The sequence below is a fragment of the Dermacentor andersoni genome, chromosome 8 (genome assembly GCF_023375885.2).
Source record: "Dermacentor andersoni chromosome 8, qqDerAnde1_hic_scaffold, whole genome shotgun sequence".
NCBI lineage: Eukaryota > Metazoa > Arthropoda > Arachnida > Ixodida > Ixodidae > Dermacentor > Dermacentor andersoni.
This window is the reverse complement of record NC_092821.1, coordinates 51346167-51355751: the sequence shown is the minus strand read 5'-3', so window position 1 is coordinate 51355751 and position 9585 is coordinate 51346167.

Below are 9585 nucleotides of genomic sequence, written 5' to 3'. Positions count from 1 at the left end.
TGCAAGGGGGGGGGGGGGTAACAGGGAAAAGGCGACGGGAGAAGGCAAGGAAACGCTCGGTTGCGGGCAAAAGGGATAAATTTAAGTTGAAGATACGTACGGTAAGTTTCTGCTGTTTCTGAAAAATAAACACCATGCAAATTTGTCAAACGGACAACTTACGCAGGGCGTGCGGTAGTAGCAGAGCCGCATTAAAGCGCACCATATGGTGCAGGCGACACTATGGAAGCGGTCACACGTCGAATCAACTTTTGACCCCGCCGCGGTAGCTTTGCGGCTACGGCATTGCTCGAGGCCGCGCGTTCGATCCCGACCGTGGCAGCCACCTTTAGACGGGTTCGAAATAAAAAAACGCACGTGCACTTACATTTCGGGACACGTTAACGAACACCACGATGCCAAATTAATCCGGAGTCTGCCACTATGGCGTGCCTCATAATCCCATTGTGGTTTTGGCGCGTACAGCCCCATAATTAAATTACTTTTTAATACTTCTGCCACGATGTGATGTGCGTTGTGAGGCAACGAATATGCTCAAACCTCTCGGAGGCTATGAAGTATGGAGCACAACCTCAAGCAAACACCTCCCTCTGTGTGTTCTCTGCACTATACGCAGACAAACAGCAGCGGTGCACGCAAGTTAACGTTTAAAGGTCAACACCGGCGTTTTTCTTTAGCCATATTGGGATGCTGTCATTTTCAAATGGCATTGACAGTCCTGTCACTGGTAGGGTGGGTCAATATGCTCAAAATTTTTATCAGTATTTTTAAATAGTCAATAAAACAAATACCGAAACCGAAACGGTTAGCTGCTTCGTGTGACGTCACGGGGATTCGATGACGTCAGATCCTACACTACCATAATGTGAACATGCAGAGCGCATGCTAAACACGCAGTACACGTGGCGCTAACGCCAAAGAAGCCGAGCTGATGATGTCTCCTGACGACACAGGGAGCTTTTACAGATCTTCCGAACTAGACAACCGCGATTTCAGCGACAGTGGCGATGTAGTCTCTGACATCACAAACACAAGGTGGCCAGTAAAACGTCATGAGTCGGGAACACGCAGCCAATGTTTAAAATGAATTTTTGGGAAAACTAGGTAACTTGCAGCCATATTGTTTACTACAGGTAATCAAAGTGTGTAATTAAGAGAAAGCATCTAAAAATTTTATTAATATCAGTGGACATCGAAAAATCGCCCGAGTTGCTCTTTCACATCCACTCACCACTCTCGTGTTGGACTACAGTTTGAAGAAATTAAACATCCACCGTCTACATATTCGCTAATTATCGTCCTTCAAAGGAAGCAGCGCAGAAAGCTGCGCTTACATCGATTCCCACAGCGCGCGGGACCCGCATACTTCTTATAGTGTAAATATTCTCTATTTTATTGTTGTTTCATTTGTATTGTGCAGCTCGTCTTTGCATATTACATGCTTCTTTGCAGTATCTATCTCGTAGCTGCTACCTGGGTGTCCGTCAAGCTGTTTATACCACATTTATCTCAGGTATAGCCAACCAAAAATATTTGGTAAATTCAAGTACACACACTGAATTTTGTTTTGTGTTGTTTCATACCTATGACGAAGGGTGATATAGACTCTTGGTTCAAAGAGACAACTGGCCATGCAAGTGCTTTAATCCGAATCTTATAGTATCTTCGACTTTGTCAGGGTGAAATACAAGACAATATATATTTTGTTGACAGGATACACTTCTAAAAACACGAACGGACAAGAACGTGCATTGGTCGGATTATGATGTGTGCAGCGAGACTAGGTAAAGTTAAGTTTATAAGGCGCACATAGCGATTAAAACAGTCTCAAAGGTCTCGACCTGTTTAAAGCAATACAGCTTGAAGTAGAAGCAATCATTTGACATAAAAACGTACTGATAAATCCGACTTATCGGTAATAAAACTATTATCAAAGAAACCTCGATCGCTCTCCAGTCGTTGTAGTATTGCCATAGTCTTTTGTGCTGCGGTCATCTACCATCCGCGGGGGATTATTAACGAATTTGGTTGTACAAATATAGAAAATAAAATTGCACTCAAACCTCGACTTACGGAAAGCAGCTATAAGAATTCTTCTATTGAGCGACGCTCATTGGATTCCCCGTCACGCACGCATTGAAAACTCGATGCAATGAAGCGAACCCAACGTCACGCCCAATCCCAATCGTACACAGTTTGAGTCGGTAAAATGGTAAACACAGGGTAAAATATACCGAGTTTTCGCCCAGGTGATGGACGCTGTTGACCTATTATTAAGGTTTGCCACTCCCAAGATGAAACACAAGGCGCGCGCAACGGGTTCATCGTGTATGATAGGTGTGATAAAACTGTATGTCTTTCTTTCTTGTTCTTTAATAAATTGTTCTTGATCGGAATGATTTAAATGCACATTTCATGAAGTTGTCCAATTTAAATAAATAATTATTACAGCCCTTCTACTTGGTTTTATCGAAGTATAGGTGTATATGAATGTAGGCACTTCAAGCAGGTGTTGGTTGGAAACCATCACTTGGAACTGCTGGTTATTTTCGCCAGTGAACTGCGAAGGAAGCTGACAGGCCCGCGCCCCCCATCTGGCCAGACCACCGCACACCGCGTATTGTGTAGATGTGGCCCACGCGCCGGAGCGAACGGTTACGACAGTTAGTAGGCGCAGTGTATTCAGTCTCAAATTCTTATATAAAGGTGCCAACTCCCATGGATGCTGGAATGGAGGCCACTGCAGACGCCATCGGCCAAGCCGCGCTCACGGCACAAACACAATTATCGTGCGATCCCACAGCCAAGACACACTCGCAAATCTCATAATCAATTCCCTTCCTCGTCACTATCGTGTTCACTTAAAGACACACACATGTCACATGTCTCTCATCAAAACGTCCGGGTCCTCTTGGAATGGATTCCTGGCTATCAGGGGATAGAAGGCGCTGAACAAGCTCATTCATGAGCCTACGTCGACATACCGAGCGATACTAGCCTCGGATGGCCAGAAAGTCTATTGCCCTTAAGCTTGTCGAACTGAGCACCGCAAGAAATGCCGCGCTCGACTCAGAGGCCCGCCAATCCCGCATGCTTCTATACCTCTCTCCAGGTGCAGATTCATCTCCCATCCGACAATCACGGACCCTCACCCTCCTAACGACGCAACCTTTCGTCGAATTGAGCGCAGACTGGGTGGCCCCATCTTCCAGGAGCTGTGGGCAGCATCCTAATGCGACACAACGTACTGGGAATGTGCACGCGCCCTCTCCACCGTCCATCATCACACGCGCCAACATTCCCGCGTCCATACTTCACACCTGTGCGAGGTACACTGCACGAAGACTTTCGCCAGATTCTGTGGTTCCTCCTGGTGCGCTACGTCCGCCTCCTTTGAGTGTCATCTTCACAAGCGAGAACGGCTAGGACTAGAGTCGTCACGCAATAAAGTGCTCTTCCTTCCCATGAACTCTTTCACCGCGTCCAGTCTTCCTCGAGTTCTTACTTCTTCGACGTCACCGCGATACGTTTTCTACTACGAAGTTTAATGCACTTGTTGTAGGAGATGGGGTGTTGGTTTAGTTTCGCGAAGTATTTCTAAAGCCTCACATTGCCTTTAATTCGCTCAGAATGGTTGCCTGCAAGCACATAAAATAAACTGGCAATATTTTCATCATCAGCTTTTTTCTGGGAGGGTAAGCGTCAGAGCGTTACTACAACAAATATCAAAGACTGCATTATGTTTTGGCGTACATGAGCCGCTTTTGTCCGGAAAAAGCTCTCAAAGTCAAATAGGTCGGCTCTTCTGTTTGTGTCGAATGAAATATAATCCCTATTTATCAGTAAGAACACTACTAAAAAGTTCATATCAAATGCTGTCAAAATCCTATGACATGACAAGGAGTACGCACAAAAAGATCAACCGATCTGTCTTTCTTGTTGTTTTTTGTTTTAACTCGAAAGTCTTAAGTGGCTCATACCTCCGATGTTCTGGAAAACACGGCATGCGGTACAGAAATTCATGTGAGCCCGCCTCGCGCATGCACGCGCTCGTGCCACTGCTCGTGCGTTCGTCGTCGTCTGCTTCCACAGCTAACTCCAATGCTGCTCACTATGCAAAAAGAAGCAAATTAAGATGCAGTTAATTCAGGCACTCGAACCCACGACCATTGGTGGGAGTCGAACCCACTACCATTGGTGTCAATTACGGCGAAGTTGCTTAAGACGCAGTTAATTAAGGCAGCGTCAATTAAGGCACTCAAACCCACAACCTTTGGTGACAGAAAACAAGTAACAATGCATACGAATGAGAATGTCAGGTAATTTAATTAATGTTTAGAACTGAGGTTAAAGAGCGCGAATAAAACAAGGACACGAGGCAACAAATACCAGACAAGCGCTGTGCGCTGCTTACCCTCAGTTCTAAATATGAACCAACAAGCCCTCATCAAGATCTTATTAATTAATGTCTCTTGAGCGCGCAGGCTTTCGCCTTCACCCTCTTTGGCGTATGATCATGTGACTGTCATTTTTTCATTTTATTTTGCTTTTTCTGGCTAATACGAACAGGTTCATCCGCTCACAGTAGGGCAACCGTTTCTATAGTATTAGAGAAGCGTATTGGCGGCTATCTTTCATTATATTGACTATGGTTCCTCATAAACTCATTACTTTGGTTTACATGTATACGAATATACGGAATCGGATACGTATAATTAGTTCAGGGCCAAGTTGGAGTAGACTCCATGCTAAACCTTCTTCTCAAGGCAAGAACATTGACTTGTACGAACAAGCGGTTGCCACGAAAATCGGGCAAGACGTTCACCGACTCTTCAATCACTAGCACCAGAAACGGCGTAGAGCTGTCTCTCCTGCACGCTGCTGCTGACTCATGCTGCAGATTAACAGCGAAGCCTACATGAGTCCCTCCCCCTCACGTATACAACGCATGCAAACTCCAAGCTGTGGCGGCAGGGAAGAAATTGTTGACCATGTGATGGAGGATGGTGACAGCCGCGGCTTAAGGCAGCCCAGCGGCCTGCTGTTCACGTAACGGGATCACGTGACTCGTGGCGCAAGGCAACTTGGAGAGTCGTACACCAGCCAAGGGATGCAGCATGTGACCTCATCATGCGCCGACAGCGCAAAGCAGCGGCTAAGGACAGAAGGCGTAACGGAAGTCGCAGATCATGGCCTCCCAGATTGCGCACCCTGGCAAGTTCTGCTCCGGCCTTCTCATTCGACGCGCTTACCAGCAAAAAAAAAAAAAAAAAAAAAAAAAATATGTAACACACTACGCGCGCCCAGCGCCCCTGAGATGGCGCATTTGGCCACGGGCTCTGACGGTCGCGGAGGCGGCCGCAGAAGGCAGATCACGTGTGATCTCAACGCGCGCATTGCCCTGTTTTCACGTTTTGCGGAAGAACATGTCCCTGGCAATTTTTCAGGTCTGCCTCGTGCTCTCTCTCGAACATTTGGCCGACTGGACCATCTAGCCATTTTGTGCCTTTATTTTATCTTGTACTTTTGATATATCCTTATTCATTAATTTTGTAGTATCTACACTCCGTAATTATGGTATGTTTATTAATAATGCGAATAGCAATCGTTGCCAACTTCAGCCATTTTGAGTCTATTTATGCAGCCTCTTACGCCAACCCACTCACCCAAGTTGTCTACGTGATTGGGCCTCTGGGACTGTGCTCCTGGTCGTGATGCCCTCGCGGTGGTTGCATCGTCGTTATTCCAGTTTTGTCATCCAACTTTTGTCATGCCGTCATCGTCACGCTATCGTCGTCACACGGTCGTCATGCATTCCTTGTCACACCAACGTCATGATGCCGTCGTGGCTGTTCAGTCGCCGTCATTCCAGCTTCGTGATCTGGCTCTCGTCCTGCTGTCGTCTACATGCCTTCTACTCCGAACCTTGTGGTCCAATTTGTGTAATTGCTTGAGCCACTACGTATGTGTTCGTAGTCATGATGCCATCGTGGCCGTTACATCATCGTCATTCCAGTTTTGTCCTAAGGGTCTCGTCATGTAGTCGTCCTCATGCCATCGTTGCCGTTTTATCGTTGTCATCACTCAGTAGCGTCATCCCAGTGTAGTCATGTTTTCGTTGTCATACCGTCGTCTTGATGCCGTCGTGGTCATTACATCGTTGTTATTGTAACTTCGACATCCGAATGTCTTCATGCCGTCGTCGTGAGCCTCTGTCGTTACACAGTCGCAGTCGCGAAACAACAGCATGGCGACGATGGCATGACCGTTGTATTAGTGTAGTATATACCGTTGCCATCATGCCATCGTCGCCATGCTGTTGTTTCGCGTCGTCATCACTTCAGCAATGTCATCGCATTGTCATCATACCATCGTCATCATACCACATTCTGGGATCTATCCACGCCATTGCTTATTCGCCATTCTATTGTAATCATGCTGTCGTCATTTAATCGTGACTATGCCGCCGTTGTTATGCCATCGCATTCATTGCGACTAGTAATTTTCCGTTCTGTGCAATTAACATTTTAGTTATTATAGTTTATAATTGTGATAATGTCTGCTTGGGTGGCATCTACATGTAACAATAATCGAGTAAATATTTACGTAATTTATCACTTGAAGCTTGGTGTCCAATTTCTCACTCAATCGAGCCTTGAGACCCCGGCGCGCACCAGGCATGCAAACTGGCGCAGAAGAAAACCTTCCTTGAGGCTTGCTGCGCCTTAGCTGAAATATTCTTTGTGCATTTGCACATCATTTCAGCAACATTTCACCTTGAGTATGTTTTTTTTTTTTTCGAATGTACATTTGTTCCTGCCTGTTAGGTTTCTCCAATTGCATAATTATTTTGAATGCCTTTCTTTGTTAGCTGATGTCATGTCAATGCGCACAACACTGGTTCCTGTCAGTAAACAGAATTCAAGAATGCAGAATTAATTGACAGTGTGACTACATTTACACTAGGTGACGTAATTAGGCGAAGCATTACCGTGTCGATCGCGGCACAGAAAAAAGATAGTTCGGCAGCATGTTACACTCCTCTAACACGTGAAGGCGAAAGCCTGCTGCACACTTGGTAATGCGCCGTCTCGCATCTTTGCGTTGCTACTTTCTCAGTTTGGCTTCTTCGGCTCGTTTTCGATGCTTAGCTGCGCCTTCACGTGCTCCTATAACGAGGTCAGACTCGCGACAACGCGACAACGTTTCAAGCAGGGGATTGAAACGTATTCTGTTCTGTGTGTTGTATGGGTGATTTCAATGAATGTAAGCACTGTTCGCTTCACTTTGCTGAGCGGTTGTAGCCTCAATCTTACGGGGGTATGAGCTATCGAGAAGGTCACGTTTCTTTCTTGTTTTTTTTTTTTGTACAACTCGATCAGACACCGCGTTTACGTATGTTCTATGCGTGATTACAGTGAATGTATATATAGTGTGTGCTTCAGTCTACTGAGTGCTTGTAGCCTCTGTATAGTACGAAAGGGATGAGCCGTTGCCGATTATGTTGTTGCTGTTGTCCTGAGTGGCTGTGCCACATACCCACAGTGGGGGATTGGCCATGAATCGGGTGGTTAAATTAGGTTAGTGTATAATGTATATATATATATATATATATATATATATTTATATATATATATTTATATATATATACATTATACACTAACCTAATTAGTGTATAATGTATATATATATATATATATATATATATATATTTATATATATATATGTATGTATGTATGTATGTATATATATAAACAAGGGAGTTAACAATTTGAACGTTGGAACTTAAAACGTAAAATTTTGTGTGTGGGAAACAGACAATCAATCAGAAAAAAACCGTGTATAAAAATCTAATAGATAATAAATAAAAGAAAGCTATGGAGGGGAGTGAGGACGATCAGTCTAGCATGGTAATCGATTGGTTTCAATTTAGTAATTTTGGATTGCCAAGCAAATGTTTTTACGACTGAGCCCAATAATGGAGGCTGATTATGTTAATTTAGGACCATTGGACTGGACAACGTGTTTTTTTTTCAAGGCCATCGGGGGTATGAGCCACTTAAATACTTTCGTCAAAAAAATTAAAATTAATTCAAGGGTGTCCCGCGACAGAAAGACGACAAGATTATGCTGCATACCATAGCCAGGGACTCTGGATTAAGTTTAACCACATGGGCTTTTTCAACCCGCTCCCATATCTATGCACACGAGCGATTGCGGCAAGCTTATGTGGGCGCATCATGCTGTATCTTGCTTAATTCACGCCCTATCACGACAGCACAATGCACAGACGAAAACAAGCGCCGACGCCAGAGGGCGACGCGTTCAAAGATTTGAAAGCAGTTCACAGAACGATAAACGTACATAGAACCGTCAAAATTTCAAGTACATTGCAGTTCCGGCGTATGACCGAAGTTTTGCACAGATATTCCACTTCTACATACCCACGTGAATGTAGTGTGAGTACGTTTGCAGAAAAATAAATAAAGGCATTAGGGTATGAATAGGCGCCTGCATTCGCTTCGCCCTTCGTATACCTTCAGCCATCATTTCCAAGTCAATGAAAAACGATATATCCGCTCAAAACTATTTTCTCCTCGCCTCATACAAGCCGAAGCAACAGCACCGAAGCGCCCGAAAGCGCATGTAAAGCCCCCGGTTGCGAGCAACGCGGTGCGGAGGAGCCGGCAACGCCCGCCAAAGAACCTATGGTGAATGGAACCTATGGAACCACCAAAGAACCTATGGTGAACCTCTGGTGAATGGAACAGCCAGTGCGAAACCTGCCAGCAAGCGCAATCTCGAAGGTCATGCGCAGATCTGTTTCCTGCAATCATTACTAGAGGGAACTCTGGTGCTGGCATCGTTCAGCCAAAATGGGAACGATTATTCGCACATGGATTTGTTTGATCACCAGCTTCAGACGTTCTTGTGGGAAGACTCTGCGAACACGCTCATTCTCTGCTAATTGAAGTGGTTCCGCTTGTTTATGGGTCCGTGGCGTAATGGTTTCAATATCGGCATATTGTTCTAGACTAGGTACTGTGTTCGAATGCTGCCATTGGACAGTTTTATTAAAGTTCATTCAACTATTTATAAAGCAGTACAATTCATCAATTTGCTAAGTAACGAAGCCTTTTAAAGAAAGAAGGATGAAGTTTAGGGAAATCTTTGTACCAACCATCATTCTCATGCTGGCCGACCGACCCTTCTTGCCGCGCCTGTAGACGCTAGCGCCACAGTTCCCTCATATTGTATGACTCTCTGCCGCATATGGATGGCTGCTGTCGGCTCGAAAAACTGTATGGTCGCTATGCGAAAATGGCTCATCGGTGTAAAGGCGCAACCAGCTGTTTGACATTTGCACAGAAATTTGCTTAAACACGCTTCCCGGAACTAACTTACCTTGACTGTAATGGGCTGTTCCGACACGAGCATTAGTAAATATCGTTTTTATTTAGGTAACCTATCCTAGCTCTTCAAGAGTTCACACTTCTGCACGGATGGATATCGCGCAGTTTTGTTTGGTTGAATATATTTTTCAATTATGTTACTTGACGTACAACAAACAATTCCTCCCGAAAG